The sequence below is a fragment of the Hemiscyllium ocellatum genome, chromosome 13 (genome assembly GCF_020745735.1).
Source record: "Hemiscyllium ocellatum isolate sHemOce1 chromosome 13, sHemOce1.pat.X.cur, whole genome shotgun sequence".
Lineage (NCBI taxonomy): Eukaryota > Metazoa > Chordata > Chondrichthyes > Orectolobiformes > Hemiscylliidae > Hemiscyllium > Hemiscyllium ocellatum.
Genome location: NC_083413.1, coordinates 60,217,935 through 60,244,435, shown reverse-complemented (window position 1 = coordinate 60,244,435; position 26,501 = coordinate 60,217,935). Strand labels below are relative to the sequence as shown.

General features: G+C 38.0%; 1 protein-coding gene across 4 annotated transcripts in view; it reads right to left on the bottom strand.

Moving 5' to 3' along the window:
* The window catches only part of pax3b (paired box 3b), an 86,802-nt gene that overhangs the window by 42,325 nt on the left and 17,976 nt on the right, over positions 1-26,501 (bottom strand). The window lies entirely within an intron of this gene.

Sequence of the window (26,501 nt, the reverse complement as noted above, 5' to 3'; positions counted from 1 at the left end):
CACCAAACCCACCATTTTGCATAACTCAAGTAAAATACTCTTGAATAGAAAGAACTTTGTTTATATTCGGCCATTTACAACCTCACAAATCAGACAGCACTTTATACTTCAATGAAGTGTAGTTGAAGTAGAGTCAATGCTGTAACTTGGCAACTATTTGTCACATAACAAGGTAACACAACTACCAAAATATAATTTGGAGACACGGTGTTGGACTGGGATGTACAAAGTTAAAAATCACACAACACCAGGTTATAGTCCAACAGGTTTATTTGGAAGCACTAGCTTTTGGAGCACTGCTCCTTCATCAGGTGATTGTGGAGAAGAAGATTGTAAGACACAGAATTTAGAGCAAAAGTTTACAGTGCGATGTAACTGAAATTATACATTTTCAATATATAATTTCAGATACATCACACTGTAAAATTTTGCTATAACTTCTGAGTCTTACAATCTTATTCTCCACAATCACTTAATGAAGGGGCAGCGCTCCAAAAGCTAGTGCTTCCAAATAAACCTGTTGGACTATAACTTGGTGTTGTGTGATTTTTAAATTTGTACCAAAATATAATTAATTTGATAAACTATTTTGGTCATAAGGATATATAGCTTCCTCAATACCATGATGAAGAATCAGTAAATTAGGGTTAAAATGTTCAAGATTCAAACCAGCAACCTACTGTCTTAAGTTGTAAATATGGTCTTTTCCCTGGGGTGAGGGAATCCAGAACGAGAGGGCATAGGTTTGGGGTGAGAGAGGAAAGATATAAAAGGGACCTAAGGGGCAACATTTTCCACACAGAGGATGGTGCATGAATAGAATGAGCTGCCAAAGGAAGTGGTGGAGGGTGGTTCAAATACAGCATATAAAAGGCATCTGAATAGGTATATGAATAGGAAGGGTTCACAGGGAAATGGGCTAACTGCTGGCAAATGGGACTAGATTAGGTTAGGATATCTGGTTAGCATGGATGAGTTGGACTGGAGGGTTTGTTTCCATGCTGTACATCTCTATGACTCTATGACTCTATATGAAAGGTGCTATATGTTAATGCAAATTTTTTTTTATTCTTCTGTAGGAGAGAGTACTACCACTGAGAGAAAGCTAGCATTGTTATTTCTGCTTTTTGAAAATGATCAATTCCCTTCTTTGATTGACTTCCATATCCTCACTTAAAAACATGCTTTAGGAATGCCATAGAATTGCATATGAACCATCCATGAAAGCTACCTGAAGGTCATGCTGCTGTGTCAAACATGTTCCTATTTATCTGCTGTTCCTCAAGCCAGCTGTTAAATTCTTCAGCTTTCCTTTTTTTAAAAGGTGGTATTCCTAATAATTTACATGTCTCTTCTCACAGGTTCCACTAATGAACTACAAATGGATAGTTAAATGAACTGACCCCACAATTTACAGCAGGTCAGTGCTGGACAGGATCAGTGATCACAACATTTGCCTTCAAGTGATGCAACAATATACTTCATCCTGGGGATTTTCAGTCTGTAACTTTAGTGAATATGTAGCAAACTCATGTTTTGCAATTTTAAAATACTGCAAATGAACTTAGAAATGAAGAAAATACATATTTGTTATAGAGGATATTTTACACATTGGAACTCATTGCAAATCAACAGTTTTACAAAGGGGAGTTCATGAGAAAAGAATATTCAATGTGGAGGATTCGTTGTGATTAACATAAGAAAATGAATATTTCATTACCATAAGACCAACACTCCAAAGATTCACTGTATCCCAGACATTTAATCCGTGAAAATTTACATAAACAAATATAGCAGGGAAATTCACTGTGAATGAACACTGATGTGGGGGATTCAAATTAACACCTTTTTGGCAAAAGTTTCATATTGTTTGACATCATTTTGATTCAGTATAATTAGACACCATAAGGAATTGACTGTAGAGGACAGTAGTGGGAGATTTCTTTAATTACTTATGTAGGAAAAAGAGGAGTGGTTTATTGTAAATGGATTCATTATATAAGAGGCAGATTCACTGAATTGATGTATCACATAAGGAGCAATTTACCGTGAGTAGACTCTACATAAGACATTTACCATCATTTAAATGAAAGCTTTACATAACAGAATGTTTTGCAGCAGGTTTAGTTCATATAAACATACACAGCATTGAAAGGACTCACTGTTGGGAAACACTTTATGCAGAAGCAATTATTGTAATTCAGGTGTTTAAATAATGGACTATGATCTAGCTATGCATCTGAATATCAGCAAACAAACTTGTAATTATCATTAACTTGTCTTCCCAACATATAGCCACACATGTCTGTTTCTCGTTAGAAAATGCATGATGTTATTTAAATTTGAAGAGACTGGAGATTCTGAAATGCCAGATCTGCCAGATTTAAACTAAAAAAATCCTGCAGCATTAAATATAAAAATGAAACAATGAACTTAGCAGTACTATGAAATTCAGCAGCTTAAATTGATAAAGGACATTTTTCTATATTTCAACATACCCACAGCATAATCAAATTTAGGTCAGAGTCTTAACTTAGCGTATACTTCTATGGATTTACTTAACTACACAAGTGTTTAATTTAGTGAAGATGATCAGTTAGGACAATGGCTTTGCATCAGTCAAAACATCTCCTCGGTTCAGTCTGCAATTGTGACCCCAGGTTTCCTGCCATCTGTCAAAGGTCAAAATATTGCCATTTTTATACATGGTTGAGAAAAGTGGGGTAATCTAATAAGACAGAATGTTTGGATGGTCCTCTTTTTATAGGGAGAGCTTACTGCAAATTGACAGATTTTACTAAATTGATAATATTAATTGAAAAAGTGTACTTTATACTAGAAGATTTATTCCAAATGGATGATTTGTAGAGGCAGATGCCCCACCCACAAACAACTTTATATTGGATTTAAAACAGAAAATGCTGGAAGTACTCATCAGGTCTGGCAGCATTGATGGAGAGAGAACAGAGAATGTTTCAGTGGTCAGTGGCCTCTCAGCAGAACTGGGAGCAGTTAGAAATGTAATAGATTCTGGGACAGTGAAAGGAGAACAGATGGGAAGAAGGGGAAAAAAAGGAAGGTCAATGATAGGTTGAAGGATAGGAGCAATACAATGACAAAATGTTTCACAATGCAAGTACAAAGATGGTGGCAAAACCTCCTCCAGAGGTGAGGTGAATGACAGGACCCTAACTGAAAGTAAAGGAAATAAGAGAAGTAAACAGAAAACAAACTGAAGAAAACTGAAGTACAATGGGTGGAGAAATTATATTCTAATATAATTAAAATGATTGTTGTGTCCAGAAGGCTGTAAATTGCTTAAACCACACATTGCTGTTCCTATAGCTGGTGTTGAGCTTCAGTAGAATACTGCAGCAAACCAAGGACAGCAAGATGGCAAAAATTCCCAACCTGAAAATCAGAGCAGGTATCTGACAACTTCAGCTCTCCATATGTTCCTCCTCACCTCCATCTTGGACACCAGTCACCAACATCTTCGGGCACAATCCAAGGGCAGTGACCATATGCACTCCAAAGAGGCTGACATGCATCTCAAGCCAAACTCACCACGTCATCATGGCTCATCTCCAAGTCACTAACAATATGGTTCTGCACTTCAATGTTGTACTTTGGAGTACACTGACACTTTTCCTTGTAATGCTGCTGCTGGGACATTTTGCACTTGGAGACTGATACATATCTCACATCTGAAAGCTGCTCATTTGCTCTCTTGGTGCTAACTTTCTGCTTACTTTAAAGCTCACAGTACCTCTACACTGCTTTTCCTTTTTACACTTTGCCCCCTCAGCCAGACCTTGAAAGCACACAGTGCTTCTGTCTTTTGAACATAAAACCAGTCAGTTTGTCAACTATGATTAGTCAACTGTATGCTACAACAGTGTGCTATGTCAATTTTATACTTGTGGCATGTACCAGCAGCCCATGCTGCAAACACAAACATGCGTTTCAAGAAAATGGCCATGTCCCAAACTCTAACTCAAAGGAAACTGTCATCAGACAGGGGATCCTGGTACAACAAATGAACAGCATGTCCAATCTTAGGCCAAGGGCATGGACACAGTCAGTCATTTCCCTTAGGGTGGTCAAAGTCCTGGGTGCAAATCTCTGCTGTCCGGGGCCAGGGTCAGTCTTTCCAGTCCCGTGCAAGCAGTGAGGGAATTTGTGGAAAATCAGGTGATGAATAGGTGGGTCACAATTTGTCTGGGGTTCACTTCATGGAAAGTCACAGATTATTATCAGGGCTATGGTATGCAAGTGAGAAATTTAATTCTGAGGACAGAGGCAGCATGTTGGGATGCAGAGGGGACAACGGTTGTGAAGAAGTGAAAGTCAACAAATAAGCATGAGGACAAGGAATACCGTGGGTAAGTGGGGTTATTAGTCACAACTTGCAAGGCCTTGATGGAGGGAGCTGTATATCATGACTCAGCTGTAGGGCCAAGTCTCAAGGGTAATTTGAGTGATGGGGGTGTCATTCCAGTTGTGTGGATCAGTTCTGATGGATTCAAAAGGAAGTGCCAGGAATGTGATGGTGGGGAGTGGCAGACTTGATGACCAGATTGTGTCTGAAGCACCTGAGATACATTGTGCCATTGCTGACAGTGTTGCCTTTCAATACTCACGGGACTCATAAATGCGCACTGTAAATGGAAAATGGCTGGGCCCAGAGCTGGTGTAACTCTCTTTTCTGTCTGAGCATGCAGCCTCTACCTGTGAGCAATGTGAGGGGCAAAAGGCAAATGCATTAATCAGGCATTTTCACAATCCAAAGTGAAGTCAGCTGTAATTATAGCATTGTGCATGTGAAATGCCAGCAGTGTCGAACTGCATGGGACACAAGTCTTGGTCATATACAATCTTGACTATGTCATTTGTTACTGCATATTGTAGATAGGCATCTCCGTGAAACAGAATTAATTGCAATCAACCTTAAGCTTGGCGACTGTAGAGCACAATTCACAATGCACATCAAGGGACTGGTTCACTCTCACCTTAAACTTGTCAACATGTTTTTGTATGCAAAGGTGTCTTTCTTTGGTGATGTTGATCTGGGAGAAGAAGATCTCAATAATCATACAGAACTTACAAACCCTTATTGTCTCTTTGCAACATGACTTGTGCTGCATCAATTGCAACAAGATCTCTATGTCAGAATTCCATGTGGAAGCACTCCAGACAGAGTGTTGTCAGTGTGCTAACCGCATAACTGGGGAAGGCAGAGGGGATGTGATGGATGTTGAACAGCTCGGATATTGGAAGCAGTCTTCATAAGATGAAGGTGAGGATATTGAGAAGGAAAAATATCACTTTCTACCAGATAGAGGTCAACGGTGTCAGACTCAACAAGCCAGGCTGAACCTAATTGATTTCTGGTTCCAGTAGATGAGAACTGGATGGAATGATGACTCATTGACTTTAAATGTATTGGTGTTCAAGAGGCAAGCAAGCACTCTGTTTCTGTTCCCAGAGGCTGACAAAGCTTCTGTTTGTTTTATTTTTGTTTGTTTTTGCTGTTGCTGAATAAAAGTGAAAGTTTTGGACCGTTTGAAGGCTTTTCAGTATGTGATGATCTCTCATTGGACAATAAGAAGATGCTAAGCCACACTGGGCACTGGAGAAAGAGTGACATTGACATAGACTAGATTGTAAGATGGTATGAGGCGCAGGGTGGATGGCTTGGCTCTTAAAACAGCTATAGATGCATACATTTGTACTTGAAGTGTCAGCATGCTGCCTCTGTGCCCAGAGAAGTGTTAGCTTGTGGTTGCACTGGCACCTTCAGTACAATAAAAGGCAACTTTGGGCTGCCAGCACTTGACCAAGTAAATGACTGGCCTCAAATGTGGCACTGGTACCATGAGTGCCAGGATGACCTCACCTTGGTAAATACAAAACATGACTAGGACACCATAGGGTTGAAGTGCATGGGTATTAAGCTGAGTTGAAAAGATAGTGTAGAAAAGCCTGCTAGGATTCTCGGAGAGAAAGATTCCATGGAACTCAGCCAGAATTGGCACTTAACTAGTTTCTGGTAAAATTCTTCCTTAAGTTATAGGTCAAATTTTCACTTCATTTTGTAGTAACTCCATTTAGTTCAGGATTCTATTAGGGGTTAAATAACATGGGAAATTTTCAACATTCACAGAGATATGATTCTTTTTAGAAGTAGTTTGTCTATCCATTATACTCACTGCCTTTATTTTTCTTCTCAATAAAGTGCATTCCTTGATAGTGGAGTCTCAGGTAGATAGGATAGGGAAGAAAGTGTTTAGAATGTTTTCCTTTATTGGTCAGAGCATTGAGTACAGGAGTTGGGAGGTCATGTTGTGGCTGTACAGGACATTGATTAGGCCATTTTGGAATATTGTGAACAATTCTGGTCTATAGGAATTTCTATAGGAAGGATGTTGTGAAACTTGATAGGGTTCAGAAATGTTTTACAAGTGTGTTGCCAGGGTTGGAGGTTTTGAACTACAGGTAAAGGCTGATTAGGCTGGGGCTCTTTTCCGAGGAGCGTCGGAGGCTGAGGGACAACCTTATAGAGGTTTATAAAATCATGGGGCATGTATAAGGTAAGTAGTCAAGGTCATTTCCCTGGGGTGTGAGATTCTAGAACTAGAGGGGATAGGTTTAGGGTAAAGGGGAAAGATTTAAAAGGGTCTGAAGGGGCAACACTTCCATGAAAAGGGTAGTGCGTGTATGGAATGAGCTGCCAGAGGAAGTGGTGGTGGCTGGTACAACTACAACATTTAAATGGCATCTGGATAGGTACATGAATAGGAAGGGTTTAGAGGACTATGGACCAAGTGCTGGCAAATGGGTCTAGATTCATTTAGGATAACTGGTTGGCATGGATGAGTTGGACCGAAGGGTCTGTTTCCATGCTGTACATCTCTATGAATCTAAATGTAAATCAGGGAAGCGTATAATGAATAGCTGAAAAATTACCTGGTTCTCCTACCTCACTGAGATAGAAAGTCATCTCCAGGACAATTGACATTGCCATAAACTTAGAACCAGAGAAATAGGATGAATCATGAGGAGGGAAATAGTTTAGATGGTGAAAATGTTGAGGAGGTTTTTTGCTGGAGAAAAACACAGAAATGTTTAAGGGGATATTAGAAAAATAGGTGAGAGAGTCAATAATTGGGATCAATCAGATGGACTACATATTGCTGTATATGCCTATGTTCTCAGATGGTTGCAATATTCATTTATTGCATCTCAATTCTCATTTTTCAAAAGAAACAACAATCCTCCAGTGGAATCTCCATTTTAATCTCTTGCCCCACAAAAATGAATATACAAAACAGGAGCAAAGTAGGCCAATTGATGTCTTAAGCCCACTCCGCCATTCAGCAAGATGACAGCAGATCTGCCTGCATTTCAAACTTTGCATTCCTCTCTATCCACAACAATCTTAGATTCTTGTTAGGTAAGAAAACCCATCTACCTCTGCCTTGAAAATACTTAATGATCCTGCATCCCCCACTTCGTGGGGCAGAATAAGAAAGTGAGAACAAAGTTAAACTATGGGTAAAATTTTCAACTGATGGTCCCTGTGAAAATGGTCAGATCATTGAGAAGTCAGGAACCTATTCCCAAGTTCAGCTTTCTGCATCATGGTTTCTTCATTGAACGATAAAATTACCATCCAGCCTTTGGGTTCCCCACTAATCAAAGAGGAAATATGGGATGATGTGTCAAATCTGTGAAAGGAAGGATTTCTACTTGATTCAAATCACAATGGCTGAACTGCACATTGAATTCTAGGACTACAGCATTCATAGAATAAACAGGAGACCAGGAGCTTTACCCCCAAGTCTCTCATTCTTAACTTGATGACTTGCTGCAGCTCTCCCAAAATTAGGAAGAAGAGGAAAACTTGCCATCCATGCAGATGAAAGTGGTTAAGAAAGTCAGCACACCCCAACTTGAAGACAATGCATCAAGAATTTCCAGAATACGGAAAGTGAGTCATGGAGCAGGTTCCAAGATGCACACTGACTTTTCTCGGATTCCCCTGTGCAGCAGTTCCCTCAGAACAATACATTGCAGTTGTACTTGTCTCTCATTCTGATCTGGGCAGTCAACAGACGATTCACTCCACCCTATTCTCCTCTCACATTCATACTTCATAGTTAACTTTCACAAACGTTCATATTCCCTCCTATTCACACTGCCCACTCTATCCATAAAGGGGAAGACAGCATCAAAGCAGATCTTGTTTTAGGAGGCTCCAAATGTTAACAACAACTTGCAGTGAAATCTGAGCCTCTACGCTACTGGTACATACACACATCATAAGAGCTAATCCTTTGCTTATTGAGCTTGTCTTCGATTCTCACCTCCTTCAAGCTGGGTCACTGTATCCACAGCCTGTATCCTGTGAAGCAGCATATGACTGAGGAGAATGGAGCTGATACAATTGTTATTGGTACTGTTGATGTTGGGACAGCTGTTCCTCTCGTTTCTCAGCAGAAGTGCAAGGGTACAGCTGTACAAGCTGCAGTTGTGCCATGGTAAAGCTTCAGAACAGGGAAGCGCAGCTGAAGATGACTAAGTTCAAGATAGGTGAACTAACTTTCGACAAGTTGACAATCACTTGCCCTGGAGTGAAATCCTTCTCTTTAAGGAGGAATGCTGTGAGAGCCAGAGCTCTTCAGTGTCATTGACAGACTGGCTAGCCTTTCATCAATTTCACTGTAGTGGTCCCCACTATTCTCTCCCTACAGTTAAATGGCAAACTGTTTGACAAATAGGATCCCTGGCTTATGTTGTCAAAATTCCTTGGTTAAAGCCACATCTTAATTATCTATTAGGACAATAAGATGTCCTACCTTAGAGCTGCAGAAAGATTCCATGCTCATCAAGAAACCTGCCAACGTAAAACATATTGGATCCCAACCAGAAGTCACATTTTGGGGATTTACACCTTGTACTCATCCAAACCTGCTTCTTTCGGTCTGTTTATACAGCTGCAAATCCTCTCTGCTCTGGTTGCAAAACCTGTTTTGTGAAGGTATTACATGACAGGAAAAGTCTTTGTCATGTAATATGTTAAATTCTTTGATTTGCAATCAGCGAGATTCAATTTTCTAATCTGCCAAGCTATATTATTGGAAAACGTCCTTATCTATACATAAGTGACTGTACATTTTTGAGAATTCAATGCAAAAAGATGAAGTAATATTCCTGGGGTTCAAGTTAATAAATCTACAGCTACAAAAGCATTAATGTCCTGTTTAAACAAGTTTCTGATGTGATGATCTGGTTTACTAATGTGAGAAATGTTTGCATGTTGAGTTGACACTCAATTCAAATGTCAGGATCTTTGTATCATCTGCTATCATCTGACTCAGCACCATGATTTACCCTGGCAGGTTTCTAGGTGAGCATTGAACCCCTATTAAGCTCTCATATTGCTCCAAGACTTGACCTGAAAGGGTTAACTCAGAAACTTTAAAATAGCTCCACCCACTGATACTTACATGTGATCTAACATTACTAATTAGTCTACCATGCAGAACCTTGTCAAAGGCTTGAATGATGTCCAAGTAAACAATGCCTCTCGCTCCGCCCTCATCAATCTTCTTTGTATTTCCTCAAAAAATTCAATCAAGTCTGTGAGACACAATTTCCTTGCCTCTTCAAATGCATATATGGAGGAACCTTGATTATCCGGTATTTGATTATCCAAATATCAGATTATAGGCAAGATTGCAAGGTCCCAATGCTTGGCTAAGCTATGTTATCCGGCATTCAATTGCCCAGAATTCGATTAACCAAACGAAATACTCCCCATCCGTGTCCTCCAGATAATCGAGGTTCCTGTGTAAATCCTCTCTTTCAAAATCACATCCAACAACTTACCCACCACCAAAGTCATACTCACAGAGTTTTAGTTCCAAGACTTCTCCTTACATCCCTTCTTAAACAAAAGCATAACATTATCCACTCTCTAGTCATTCGGCACCTCACCTGTATTTATAGATGATACAAATATTTTTGCAAGGGGCCACGCAATTTCCTCCTAACCTCCTACAGTGTCTTGAGATACACTAGATCAGGTCTTGGAGATTTATCTCCCTTTATATTTTCTAGGACCTCCAGTATTTCCTCTTCTGCAATGTGTACTGTTTTCAAAGCATCATAGCCTCCATTTCTTTGTCCACAGTGAAAACTGATGCAAATTATTTATTTAATGTCTCTCCCATTTCCTGAAGTTCAACACAAAGATGACCTCTTTGATTTTTAAGAAGCACTACTTTCTCACTAGTTGCTCTGTTGCTCCTAATGTAATTGTTCTAGTTTGTTGCTGATCAGTTCTACAGTCTACAGCCATGTAGCGGAGAACTAGTCACGATCTCTTAGAAGTTAGCTAGGGGCTGAATTTTCCCAGTCGCTAAACAATGTGGGCAATGACAAGTCAGTTGGAAGTAAAGGCAAGACATGAAAAATGAAATTCTCAATGTTGAGGAAAAAATGTTCAATTTTCCGCCCAAGATTTGAACAGCAAGATGAGAATTCCTCTCGTGAAAAACCTCTTATGTATGCATCTACATCTGGTATTATCTATTCTCACCTCATCAAAATGCAATTTCCGGTTCTCCCATGTGGCAGAGATACACCTGACAGTGATAATTCATAACATGAAAATCAGAACAGGTACCTGGCTCACTATTTGTTCCTCCGGGCCCTTAACCTGGCTGGCAGTCTCTAACATTTCAAGACAGCACTGCCTTGATCCACATCAATCTCACTACACCTTGATTGTATATCTCAGATCCATTTAGAATACAGTTTTTCAATACTACACCGACAATATTCATTGCAACTGCCAGACCTTTTAGCACTTAGGGACAGTCACATTTCTCATACATCCCAGCAGGATGTACCTCATGGCTCTTCGCTCACTGTGATAGCAATCACAAGCTCCACACATACTTGGATGCTCACAGCACCACTGAGTTGTCTTGCCCTGTCTTTTATGTGCATTGCTGCCTCATTCAAAACTTAATAGTTCACTGTAGGTCCGTCATGCCTTGTCATTTAGTACAGACACAAGGTCAGGTTGACATCTGTAATCATTAAGAGGTATGGGGAAAAAGGTCATGTTGATTTACAGCGCCGTTTTATACCAGTACCTTACATAGCAAACACATTGCATGTGCTTCAGACTCATGGCCATCACTCAAAGTCTAATGAGAGGAGTCCTCGGTCAAGTCAAGCAGGACTTTCTCCCTTCACGAGGTCATGCCGTAGTTATTAAAGTGCATCATCCAATCTCAGTCCAGGGGCTTGAACACAGTCAGTCAACCACCTCAGGTGGTCATAGTCAGGGGTTCCATATCACTACAGTCCAAGGAGTGGAGATAATGGGCAATCCAATGCAGGCAGTCCATGGATTAGTGGTAAGTCAGCAAGGGAGCTACAGAGATAGCATTCAAGGGACTGGTCACACATAAGTCTACACATCAGTCAGGTGGATGAATGTTCAATCCTGGAAATCTGCTCAATGGAATTTGCAATTTTATCAGGGGCCAGAGCTATAGAAGGCAGCTTGGGGAAATCAATTGTGAGAATTGGAGGCAGCACGCTTGAGAGGACAATTGTGAAGGGAGAAAACTAAACACATAAGAGTAGGAAATGATGGTACTTTGGAGGGCATGGCTTACTATGGAAGGGAGGGGTCATCGATGATCACCACCACCCTGATTTCAAAAGGGGGAATAGTACAACATAATGGTTGGCATGGCAATCCTATCGAGTCAGGTTCAAGCGCCATGTCGGAAGATAAAAACATAAATGAAGCAATTTGTGGAAATGGGAAGGAGCTCAGAATTGATGGAAACAACAGGGAAAGCTAGGAAGAAATGAATACAAAGATTGGGGGGTGGTGAGGGGAGATGCTTCTTAAGGGGTCCAGTGCAGAGATTACCAGACAGAACTTGTGACACAGTCTGTCTTCCAAATTGCAAATGCTCAATGGAAATGGAAAATGGCAGCAACCAGACCTAGAGCAGGTGGAATCAGTATTTCTTTTTATGCCTAAACACACATGCTGTACCTGTGAACAATGAGGTGCCAAACAAGATGCAGTTGGGCTACCAGACACTTGCAAAGTACAGGCTGAAAACATCTATAATCAAAGCACAATGTTGCATGCTGTATCCAGTTGCATGGGATACAAATCCAGGTCACATGTAATTTTGATCATGTCATTGGTCATTATAAATTCATCATTGTCAACTCAATGAAGCAAAAGATGACATAAAAGTCTCACCTGCAAGCCACATTAGAATCATAGATTCCCTACATACAGAAAGAGCCCACTCAGCCCATCAATTCTGTACCAACCCTCCAAAAGCATCCAACCCAGACCCAGTCCTCAATCCTCACAATTCTGCATTTACTATGGCTAACTCACCCAACCTGTACATCACTGGATACTACGACAATGTAGCATGGCCAATCCACTGAAAATGCATACCTTTAGACTGTGAGAGGAAACCAGAGCACCCAGCAGAAACCCAGACAGTGGGAGAATGTTCAAACTCCACACAGTCACCCAAGGATTGAGCTTGGGTTCCTGGTGCTGTGAGAGAACATTGCTAGCCACTGAGCCGCCATGCTGCCCCTGCTCAAAAGACAATGCAAGATCTCACAGGCTGCACAACAGCACACAGCTGATTTCCTCTCACCTTCAATTGTTAAGTATTCACCAGTATGTCCTTATATTCAATACTGCCCTTCATGGATGATGTGAGTGTGGGAGCAAGATTTCAGCAATTCTATCATATTTACAATCTCTGATACTAGTCCGCTGCAACATTGACCAATGGAAACAAACCAGGATCACGGTTGCTGTGGCCATGTGCAATGAAGGCACAGAGAAATAGAGGAGGAACAGATGTACCAGTAAGCCAAGCTGCAGCAACGGCAACCAACCTCCAGTGCCTGCCGAATAACCTCCACTTGAATGGTGACAGCTGAAGGTCCCCTCAGGATGCCAGTAAGGTACAAGACACCCAAGACTATCATTCTTGGTGCTATTTTCTCCAGATAAGTGAGGCCCAGTATTGCTGAGACTGAGGAGTTCCCGGGGCACTGTCACAGAACTCTGCCAACTGCTGAAGAAAGGCCTTGAGATCTGAAGTGATGGCGGCAATCCTATTCCATTGGCTGTTGAGAAAGTTATACTCTTCATGCAACTGTCTGCTTCCAAAGATCTATTGGTGATCTGTGTGGAATGTCTCAATCTTTAGCCCACAAATGTAGCAGAGCTGTTATTGATGCAACTTATGCCACATCACACTGCTACATATTGATTCCCTGTGAGGAGGACAGTGCTGCAACTTTGCCAACATTGCTAGCTTCTCCCAAGTACAGGGTTCTGTAGACTGTGCATATGTTGTGAAGGTGAGGACACTGCACAGAAGGAGCAGCACCTCCCACTTGATAGAATGGTGTAGCATCAGAGTAAACAAGCCAAGCACGAATTCATTGACACTAGTTTCCAAAAGATATGAATTGTACACAGTAATTATTCTTTGACTTTACATTTGTCGTTGATCGTAAACGAAGCAGCCCCTGTTTATTTGCTCCCATAAGGTTCTTCTTGTCTGGTTTTCTTTGTTTTTATTGGCGCTGAGTAAAAGAGAACATTTCCAGCATGTGATGCTCCTACACTGAACAATGACATGACATTAGGTTACGCAAAGATTAGGCAAAAAGTAACACTGTTTTAGGCAGGGTTGTAAGATGGTTTCTGGATTAGTGGTGCTGAAAGAGCACAGCAGTTCAGGCAGCATCCGAGGAGCAGTAAAATCGACGTTTCAGGCAAAAGCCCGATTTTACTGCTCCTCAGATGCTGCCTGAACTGCTGTGCTCTTCCAACACCACTAATCCAGAATCTGCAGTCATTGTTTTTACCTTGTAAGACGGTTTGGTATTAAAGAACATGAAGGCCTGTGAAGTTTGATTCTTGTAATTGCAGTTACAATGACTGTCAATCACACAGGTGCTGATGTCAACAATCTTGATTGTGAGTTTCTATTTGCAATAAAGTGTCATCTACCCCATGGATGTGCCCTCAGAAGGATTTCTGTAGTGTTACAAATTCCAGAATGTTCTGTCAGTGATGAATACTTTCATCATTGATGAGCATAAGATAGTGTAAGCATAACACCATAGAGGTCTGGTGCATAGTTAACCCACCAGGGCTCATGAAGAGAAACCCTCCTGAAACTTCTCAAAATTGACACTCAACCAGTTTTTGGTAAATTCCAGCACCATGTCACACACTTAGTGTTAAAAGTAATTAACCAGTCTTAAACTAACATTTGTTATATTATTATTCTGTAATAAAGTACTTTCTTTGTGTCTATGTATGAAGGCATCACTGGTTAAGCTAGCATTTCTTGTCCATCCATAACCGCCCAGAGTTAACAATATTGCTGTGGATCTGGAGTCACATGTAGGCCAGACCAGGTAATGACGGCAGATTTCCTTCCCTAAGTGTTCACCCATTGATGAATAAGATGGGAGCTTTCAAACAAAAACAACAATCAACAGTGGCCACATAGTTGCTATTAAACCAACTTCTGATTGAATTAAAATTTCACTATCCAGCCATATTCAAACTTATATCCCCAGCACATTAGCCTGAGGTTCTGGTTTGCTAGTCAAGTGACAGTACCAGTATATCAAAGTTTTCCCTTGTTAATCAAGTATGTGCCTCCTCTGCAGAAGACTTGTCTGTAATTCATGGTTTACTACTTAATTGTAATAAGTCCTGTAGCTCAGTATTAATAGAAAGTTAGTGGCAACAAATCTACCCAAAGAAGATCCTAGCTGAATGAAATGTCAGCTGCAGACATCTCTTACAGCAAAGATCATTGAATAAAACATGATTTTATTCACAAATATTCCTCATGCTGTCAAGTTTAATTCCTTCAAGTCATCTTTCCTAATGTTGTATCAACACTTCAGAACATAAAATAAACCATAAAAAAACAACAAAAATTGATATATTAACATGCTATATTTAACAACTGGGTTTTCTCCTCATTACTGTATTCTCACTGCAACCATGCCTAGAAATATTTTAAAATAAAAACAAATTATGGCAGTTTAGATATTCTCATTTTCAATGCAACCATTTATCATAGGTAGCATTCATTATTTTCTTATCATTCCTTTGCAACTGAATCCTAAAACAAACAGGTATACCACCTGGGCTAACATAACAGCAATACATTTAAGTAATGAATATCCAAATTATATTAATTCTGGAATTACTTTTCTTGAGTTGTTTCTGTTTGAGGCTAAAAAGAAATAGATTGTGAAAGTTCTGATGAAACGCTAATCTTATGAAATCATTTAGAAAGTTACAGCAAAGTTATGGATCACTATAAAATAATCAACTACAAACATAAGAATGAAATAATGTACAGTGCTGTGACATGCATTCTCAGTTGCACACAGTACTGAACCCAGACTGATTTGCAATAATACAATACATAGACATTAAGATCAGGCTACTTGACATATTCCTGCATATTCATGGCACAGTCTACAAATTAGAAAAATAAATATATTTCTTCTGAATATAAATTGATTAAATGGTGAAGTCAATTGTAAAAGATAAATATAATAATCACTTCTACTCAGCTTAAGAAAATAAGTTAAACCTCCTTAAACATGTTTTGTAAAATTCCTATGGTAATTGTTGTATTTTTTAGGATTTATCACAGACTATTATTAACAAGAAGTTTATAAATATGGAAGTACTAACAGTATTTTTTTTTCAAATTTATGAAGATACCATCAAAGGAAAAAGCCCATTTATATATCCATGAGATTCTTCCTCAGCAGTGTGTGGTGCAGCTGTAGCTGCTTTTGTCTGGGAAGAACCCTGCCTAGGACTAACGAAACTGGGGGAAAGTAGGAAAGACAGCAATTAGCAAAGGGATCAAGAACAGGGAAGTAATAACACTCTATGGGATTACAAATTCTTCACTATAGGAACAAGTAAAAAAGGGAGGGAAACCATAAGTACCACCACCGGACAAACCGTGAAGTTTAATTAAACAAGGAATTATAGAATTAGAAGCAGTTCTTTCTACTCTGACCTTTACTGTGACTTCAGGAAATATTTGCCTTTGTTAGGACCGTGATATATGAACACTTCAGGCCAATTTCATAGAGAACTGAACACAGTGCAGCTTTCTGGGACGTGGCATTTCATCGAGATTTCTTTCATTTCATACAAATTGGCTGATTATGACAACAAGTATGAGCTGAGAAATGCATAAACAATGGGGTTTAGAATTATAATTCATGAGTTGCCTCAAATTTTGAATGTTTAGAGTGTTTTTTTTTAGATTCCAAAGAAAAATGTCATCCTGCCTCTTTGCACTTAAAAGCTGATAACCAGGAAACCTTCTTTGTCCACCTCAAACTTTTTTCTACACCCATTTTGGAGATGATTTAATCTCTTACTATTACTTCAGAATATTTGTCGAAAAACATGAAAATAACAAAGCACTGAGTTCTACTTGTTGCAAATTTTCACTGCCAAAAGCAGAGTAAATAATACAAGGAATACACAGTCTAGCTATTTCATCATCTACTTACAATTCTCCACTATTAAACTGTCTGAAAGTACATTAATCTATTAATAGAAACAACAGCAATACTGGACAATAATCCCATGATAAAATCACTTGATGAAATCTTCAGGTGTTGAAGATCATAACTATGTTCCCATTCAAGTAAAAAAAAATTGCAAACATCCTGTGTTGGCATTACTTTTCTTGTCACACTTAAACTGAACAATAATGGTGAAGGTGAGCCCTTGGTCACCTGGTATTTAAGTGTTTTGTGATTCACATGCTGAGATTCTCACAGAAAGACAATAGAAACTGTGGAACTTCATCTCCACAGTCTGAAATCATCTGAATGGAGTTGTGCATTCATTATAAAAATGTGTTCATTGTATTAATTCAGAAGTAAAATTTTGTAAGCTAAGAACACAGTGATACATTGAACTTATTGACCAGTGATTGTACTTAAATTTGAACACAAAATTGTTGATCTACCTTCCTTTATCTAATTCTGAGCTAAAACTCATCCAACCACTTTGTCACTACCTGCTGGCTTTAGTAAATATTAACACTCCTGCTGATGATCCATGCATGCTTTGATTAAACTAAGGAATTCTTTTTAATTTGGGACATTTTGGCTAATTTAAATTGCTAAAAGTCATTTTATGAATAAATGGTCAAAATTTTAAAAATCTTTAATTTAGAGCATTTCTGAAATTTAAGAACAGCATCTGATTCGTCCATAATTCATACAATTGTGTACAATTGGTCAAGATCAGCATAGTAAAAGAACGTGAAACTCAATGTTATGGCTCAAGTCATGCCAATATTGATCTGTGAAATAGTTCATTGGCATTGCTCAAATAAGTCATACCTCAGGTCACTGTTTCACCATTATGCCCTCCACTTACATTATTTTTCCAGGAAATTTCAGCATAAGTCCTCAATGTGAAGTTAGACATTCAAAGTACAAAATTAATCATGTACATTGTGATCATGCCATTCCAGAAAGTTCTGAGCTATTATATTTTAAATGTTTCCCACCACACCACTTGTGTTTGATGCTGCAGAAAAAAAATAGCATATGGAGAGCACCTTTGGCCTATTTTCGTTTTGAGTCAGAACATAAGGGGTTTGAAATCTATTCCAGCCTGGAGTGTAGCTTCTGAATTCTGGATTGCAATTCAGTGGAATATGCCTTCCATTAGGTGGAGGTGACTCCCCACAACTTTCCACCGGATGGTACCCCAGCTACTATCTACTGATATAAAGATGAGCTCTGGCCTTGCAAAGAGCATTCACATTATGGTTTGTGGCTTGACGGACTGATTATTAATGAGCTTGCAAATCCTTCCATTACTGCGCACTATTGTCTAAGAGAAGCGGATGAAGATGAAAAAAAGCAACATCTTCCGTACTTCCACAGCTGCTACAGCTTTCAGCAGATTGTGGCTTTCTTAAAATGACAAAACAATCATCGAATGAGATATTCGGCGCCTCCTAGTGAAATATGATCTAATTTTACTTGTGAGCCTGATTCTTCCACTTTCAAATTTGGCTGTCAATCTCATCTTATTCATTATTGTTCATGGGTCTTTTTAATCACGTTTCTGTTACCTGTGAGTGATTATCAAAAAAGATTTTAAGAAAAGGCTTTTCTCACTAAGAATAAATTTAATCAAAATTAATAATTTTTTTTAAAGTATTACCTTTCCAGCTTCAAATATGCTGCAAATAAAGTGCAGAGTGTCAACAGCCACCTGTTCCCTAAACGAAACCAAACTTCTCCTTCGAAAGAATCAGAACTATCATTTTTACTTGTTTGAAAACTAGGCATGCTTTAGTAGCTCTGATACCCCATCAGTGGATCAGAGTTAATGACAAATGACACTTCCTTCTTTGTGGTTCTCAGGATTTTTTGTTGACATATTTGGCTCCTTTTGTTCGGGCCTAAGAAGTGGCCTATGGCAGAAGCCTATTCTGCCAATTTCTACGCTCCATCTGTGGTATACATCAACAGGCCCTTCCTCACAGTCAGCATTCTGACACCTGCCTGGCACAAAGAGACACTTAAGAGGAACTGAGTAGAGCAGTTCAGAGCTGGAGAAGTAAACTCAGCAGGGGTTAATCCAGCTCTCTGTTTTAGGAGCCTGTAGCACCTGGAGGCACTCTTCATACAATGTTTCTATATGTTGATTAAGCAACATTTTCTATTAAAATGACCAGTAAATTCTGGTTTAGTAAGTTGAAAACAACATCTAGCACAATGAAAATTACTTTTTTTAAGAAACTGAAATAATCTCTATAACTTATAATATGGCAGGAGTTTAATTATTATCTAGAATTTAGCCCTCTGCGGGAGAAAGTAGCAGCTTGATAAAATGTATTTGTGTGCTTTCAAGTTTTTTTAAGCAAATTTCTCTTCCATGAAGATGCATTTAATTCCTGCCATTCCCCCAAACCAACCTTCCCCTCCTCCATTTTCCTGCCTCTCAGCTCCACAGCAAGGGGTCATTGATAACAAAATAAGCCCCTGACAGCTCTGTACTAACCAAAATGGTACAAATAAACTCTGACATGCAACAACTCCCACAGTGGTTTTGCTGTGGGTGGAGAATACAGATTAAATATGAATATAGTAAACAGCAGGAGACAAGTTCAGAAGGTCTAAAGTCAGTCAGGAGCTCCCCTCAAGCTTTTTCCATTATTACTGCATACAGGTTGATGGCTAACTCAGAACAAACATTGTTTAAAACAATTTTACTGATTAAATCCAAGTGCATGTTACAAAAGAATACATTCATCTTTAACCTATGTCTCTGAAAGACCATCACTGTGCTGTCTGTTACATTCTGACTGCTACTTACAAGTGTAAATGATTAAATGCACCAACATATTTTATCGAGAAAAGTTATTTTCCAATTGAATGAATTACTTTATAGCTCAGTTACATTTTATTATGGAAACTAAAAAAAAGCATAATCACGCAGGATGTCTTGGCTACTATATTTTGAAAGATGTTCAGTATATTTAAAAGGGTATCCAATTGTGCAAATGCAAAAAGATACCAAAAACTATTTTAGGTTTACCTTACTCGGTTGATTTTATTATATTTTGATATAGTAACTTAAGTTGCTTGAGCTATAAGGACTTTTCAAAGAAAAATTTAGGAAGGAAAATAATCAGCACTCCAAAGTTTGTCAAATGAGAAAGTTTCTCGTTACATATAGGTAAATAAGGATGCAATACATCAGGAAATGTTTAAAATCACTTTTAGCAAATATAGTATCATACAAACTTGTTAAACAAATATGCTTAGGGTATGGCACTGTAAGCAAGAGCATCTTTGCGAATAAAATCTAACCCAATCAATACAATTAGAAACAGTTGCGTGCACTGAGAGAGGTGTAGCCCTAGCAAAGGAAACATTCAAGATAAAGGCTGCAGTCATTTTCGTTTATATAACTATCAAGCGAAGGGCCTTTACAGACCATATGTGCTCCAAGCAGAGTTCCTATCATAGGCAGACCACTGAGTCTTTTGGGAGCTGTTAATGAACTGGGTAATTGAGCTGTCGACATGTGTTACCAAATCAAAACAAAAGGGAAAAAAGACAAATGAACAATTTATTTGCAGATCAGACCAGTTTAGCTTCTCAGCAAATGGGACAAAGTGATTGACTGAGTACATATAACAGTACATTGAAGTAAAGCAGATGCACTCATGGCAATGATGGGATGACAGCTTCTGGCCCATCTGTGCCTATCGTTCTGCTGGTGTGACTACGTGATCTACTAAAGAGATTAATTTTACACCTGCCTAAATTGTCTATGAAATAGATAAATTATTAGCAAAACTACTTTATATATACCATGGTTAAGAAACAACTATTTACTGAAGATCTATTTCATCCGCTGTCCAATATGCAAAAGAAACTATTAAAATAGGACATTATTGGGATCATTGCACTTTACATCCTGCATCCAGTAACTAATAATATGTTTAGTTTAGAGTGGAACTCATTAAGATTACTTCAGGTCTAAACAAACATCTGGAGAAGAACAACTGTGCACACTGACCAAGGATAAAGCTTATCACTTTTTAACCCCTCCACCACTGTAAGAAACTCTACACAGTGTCCTCAAAAGTTACAAGAATGATATTTTTTTTAAAAATAACCAGTGAAGTACAAATGTAAAGTTCAATACCATTGTTTTGAATATATTGTTTTTGATTAAGCTTTCCAAAAGTAAGCCATTTGTACAATTGCATCCATGACTAAATTTAAATTATTTCTATAGCATATTGCACAAGTGAGTTGCATTTCACAATTTAAGATAGGGAGGTTAGTAAGTTCATGCCTAAAGTGGATAGAAAGGAATTTATTTTTGGCCTTTTATCCTTACCAAGTCATTTCTTTCCATTAAGAACGGATTTACTTTTGAAATATTCAGCCATTGTTGTCAAAATGTAAAAGATAATGTTTTAAATTAAATAGTACTATAAAGTTTAAATAATTAGATCTAATGGTTACTTTCTACTGATATCTTTAAAAATAAAGTAGTTGGTAAGGATGATTCTTAATGGATACAATCACAGCATAATCATCGTCACATGTGGTGTTGGGACACACGTTTCACTACTGTGAAACCAGGAACAAATTTCCAATTGGCATCACCGCAGGAAAGTTTGTTTTTGTCATGCCAGAAAACAGGACAATTAGAAAAAGCAATGTTGAAAAGCATAAAATAGACACTTTTATGGCCACTAGGGGCCATATGAAAGTTGAATTTTAATTACTTAAAACATGCAAAACTGATCCCGCTAATGACACCATAGAATTTTGTTTCATTATGACACTGATTCCAAACTTTTCGCTTGTTCTTTGATTTTGTATTCTGATTTGAATTAATGAAGCGTGAAAACATTTACTTTTTAAATGTAGGGACACTCAATATTTCTCTTGCTGTGGAAACTGCAAATCTACCATGAAAGTTCTGTATGCTGGCCTGGGGTGCTAAGATCAAAAACAGCCTCCCCACAGTTTGTACGCTATAATGGTGGAAGTGTTGTTATCCACACTTTTCTCACAAAGAACCTGCTTATTGCCAGTGTTATAACTGTTTATTGTGATTACAAAATGAGTCAGTATATTCCAAGGATTAAATTCTGGCAGACCCTTATTTTCACTGTCAATTAAAACTAAATGATGATCACCTAATTAAAACTCATACAGGGCAACACTGGTAGACATTGACCTTATGATAAACTTTGACCTGGCAGTATGTTACCAACATGCCTTCCAAAAGTTGCAGTGAAAGATTTCCAGTCTTCAATTTGGATGAGCAAGTTGTTTTTACTTCACACCCAGAAATAAAATCAAACTTTATATTTTAATGCCATTTCTTCTCTTTCAGCAAGTTTGTATTGAGAACATAACTCTCAGCATACGAGTGTCAGAAGATAAAAGCTGTTGAATGAAGTTCTTTATAATGTCATGTCTTTTTATCTTTTTTCTTTGCTTTTGTTTACTTTACTTGAAAGGGAATATAAACAGGAGAAACATTTGACCCTTTCACCCAATTTCTTCACCTCTGACTTCCATGTGATAAACATTTCAGACCCTGAATTCTCACTTTCAGACAGAGGATTTATTTAGAAGGTTTTTTAAATCTTCTGTGCACCTATCAACACATATATGTTGCAGAACCTGCTTCCAACACATTCTCAAAGGTGAACAAGCTGAAGTAACCACATCACATGACCACAAGAGGGCAATGGTCAAGAGCCTTCTTTCACTGACTTAGTGCTTCTTTTCTCATACACTTGAACAGGTCAACAATCACTGACTATAAACAAAGAACTCATTCAGACATCGAGGTTCACAGTTTATGTTAAAGCACTTTTACAACCCTGCATAGTTCATTTAATATCCATATTTCAGTAATGGGGTAAAAGGACAGGTCACAAATCTTGGGATTCTTTCTACAACAAATTAACAGGCACATCAAACTCCAAGGACATAATGTTGGTTCAGCATTGTCCTATTATAACACTGAAACTTTCATCAAGTGATATCACAGATAAGTGCTCAAAAATGAAAATCTTCTTGTTGGATATGCATTTGTTTCCTGAAGGCCGAATACAATATTGAAATTCATAGGCTATCTCAAAATGCTATTTTATAAAATAAATCAGATTGAAGATGTTAATGGAGCACAATTTTATTTTAAATTGTGCTTTACATCATCAAATGTCAATAACCACATGACATAACAGTTCTTGACTATCTCCTTAAAGTATTTTGAGGCACATTGCTCAGTTTTGACTACAATAACACTATCCATGCTTATAGCTAATATAAGTGCCTTTTAATGCATTTATTCTGCAAGTGAGATCACCATAGCTTGTTTACGTTGTACTGCAAAATATCACCTCACAGTGCTGACAACTTCTATATTCACTGGTCTAAGTAAGATCACTTTGAATCCTTCAATATTGATCCAGCTAAAACAATTCAACATTCTGATGCCAATTCTACCAAATCAACTTTTGATGCATTGAAGCAATTCCTGAATGTTACCTAATTGATCCAAATCCAGTTTTTTGCTTTAAAAGATTAAATAATCCAGTTTCAGGTATAAATAGAAAATAATCATACTGTTGAATTGTTCATACATGTGTGTATTTGTTTAAAGCATATGGAAAACTCATTCTTTAATGACTGCTTCAGTGGTACTGATTTTCCTCTTGTCATTTATGGAGCATAATCACAAGATTCAATTCATTATCTTAAACATTCAGTGGCTATGACTGAAAAAAGGTCCAGGTTAGCAAACCAAAATGGGACTAATTGTGCCTTGGATGTATGTATATATGACCAGGTTTTTTTGGTGTAATACAGCAAAATTAACACATAACAGCATACATGCATGGGCTTGTATGTAGTTCTATGCAAATAGAAGTAATTTTACTTTTTTTGTATGGTTGCCAGGGTAACCACAAAGGCTGGTCAGATCCTACAGCAGTTTCTCAAGAGTATTTTACTCCCAAGAGATAATGGTGTGAAGGGAGTATGAAGCTCATAAACCTGGTAGTGAGCTTTAATCCTGTTCTTTGCTGGTATTGCTACATTCCTAAGACTTAAACTACCAACTTCATGGAAAAGAGGATCCGTGCCACTTTCATAATTATAAACAACTGAGATTAAAACTCTTAAAACAATATGTATTTTATCATGTAAAAAAAGTTCATGTACTTCACAAAGTTGAACACTTCATTTACTGCTTCACTTAAACCTCCTGAAAAAAAATGAAAAAAAAGTTTATATATTCGTAGGAAGATGTTCCTAGCTCACTAGATATTATCCTTGTAATTAATTAACAAACTCAGCAATCTGGAATGAGCACATTATCATCACAGATGCTGAGTTTACCAAGCTAATTGGATAAAACAGTGGGCTACAGTCTATTGCTTTCCAAGATTAGTGATTGACATGCCTCTGTCTGGCTTGTCTATTAACTGTGGTCATATTGTTGCTATTTGGAGTTTTGCTTGGCTAATACTTCTAACAAATAGAGTGCTTCTTTAGCCCTTTCTCCTTGACCTTCTCTTGTCCATTTTCTTTTAGTCAATTCAAATTGCCTTATGAAGGATTTGGTCACAGTAGAGTGAATCCCAATTCAGTGCATATAGTTAACGGAGTGCAGCCAAATTAGTGCTTAGTCAACTTAGTGCAACACCAATTCAACAACTCCCAATGCTTAATGCAATTTACACATAATCAATTCAGTGCAATAAGTTACAAGATATAAATTAATCACTTTTCATCCTGGACCATAAATCTGTAAATAAGCAAAAACATTAAAATAAATCTCTGGATGCAACTGGCTGCAAGCAACACTGCCAGTACTCAACGCCAATATAACGCAATTAACAAACACAGAATCAGCTGCGCTACATTAACCACAAGCTGAAACAAAACTCCCTGAACTGGATGTACCCCTTATGAAGGGCTACTGAATGAATATAGTCCATTGCAGCCTCAGGTTCATCCTATTCCCTGCCCTGAATACCTCACTTCAAAGACAAGCCGCATTCATTAATTGCCCTTTGAATTAATATCAAAGGGTCACAATGCGAGTGCCAAAAGAGAAAGAAGCTTTAATGAAGCATAGAGCTGCCATTCATTTGCAGATAAGCATGTTTTTATGCTTGGATGGTCACCATGCTGAAGGCCTCATGAAGGGGGAGGCAGTAAGAGTTGAAGAAGCTTTGCTCTAATGGTAATTTGTACTGTAAACAAACAAGAGAAAACCAACATAAATATACTACGAGGAAATAGTGCTATTCAGTTCAAGTCACAATAGCACAACAACTTTCTGTCACTATGAGGTGCAGAAGAACAATGGAATAGCTTAAGTTAGGAGTTTTTTAAAGTATTGTACCGTGTTTTAATTAATATCTTATCTTAAGAAATGTGATTGTACAGTATCATCTTTATTGTCTTGGCAATTCAGCACAGCCCAGAAGCGTTACCATTTCTAAAGTAATTAAATGTTACTGATTCTACTAATAAAGTGGCAAAGGTTGCATTTTAAATTACTATTTCCTTCTTACAACTTCAAATGTACTTAGTTTTTTTCCTCTCATACTTGCTACCTGCTTTTTATTTCCAACTTTATCCATCTTTTACTCAGTTATTTGTTTTCCATAGTATGAAAACTGTAATCATAAAATAATTGAACATCTCTTGAAAATGTTAATTCCAATGATTCAATATATTTTTCATTTCCTCTGTCACAAATATATTGTATACAGAAACTTTGAACAGCACATTCAGTCAAATACCTGTGGGTTTAATGCAAGCTGTTTTTATAACATCATACAACTGCAGCCTCACATCCTGTGATCTGATAAGCTAAAGTTGTAAAGATGCTACATTGTTTGTACTGATCTGCTGATTGGTTAAGTATTTAGCTTCTTTTTTAAAAAGACAGTTGGTTAGTATTGCACAAAGTTTTATTGAGTTTTTAATTTGTCAATGGCATATTGTATGAAAAACAGGAATTGCTGAAATATTGATAGCAAGTTATTCACTTTATTTACACAAAGTCCTTCTCAGTTTCTTTGATAAAAGCAGTTAAATCTTTTTACTCTTTCATGTTTTGTCAGAACTTGATTCCTTTTGTCCTCTGGCTATTTGCCTAGCTGCGGACAATGATGCAGGAAGAATAGAAGCAGATTGTTGGAATGGTCTTCAGTGAAACTAATTATGACATGTTGACTGCACTCACCATGACATATTTCAGAGATCCAAGCTTATTCAATTACCCTTTCCAGATTTCCCTTTGAGAAATATTTTATCCTTTTGAGTGTTTGTATTTCTGAAGTGCATTTATGTTCAATCTGCAAGCACAATCCCCTGATCTGTGAGGGACCGTATTGTTACCGTTATTATACCCATTTCCAAATTAAGTAAACACCAATGGGATATTGAAGACATAATTTTGTTTGAAAGGCTTAGTGCTGAAGTAAAAGATTTTTTTCTCCTTGTATTTTTATAGCAACTGTGATATTTTGTAGTTCTCTCCTTATGATGTGGTGCAAATCAAGGGCCATGATACTAAGGGTTGATTTTTTTTGAAAGCTCACTTCATGTTGGAATAAAACACATTACGTTTCATGTTGCTAATCACAACAAGCGTTGACAGTTAGGTGAACACTGGACTTGTAACGCCTGACGATCATAGTGTGGGTTTTGCAGATGCCAACTAACAGCAGCTGCTCAGCGAGAGTACATTAGAATAGGGGCAAATGAAAGAAAGCAAAAACATCTTAGTCATAGAAGTTCTGAAAGGATGAGTACTT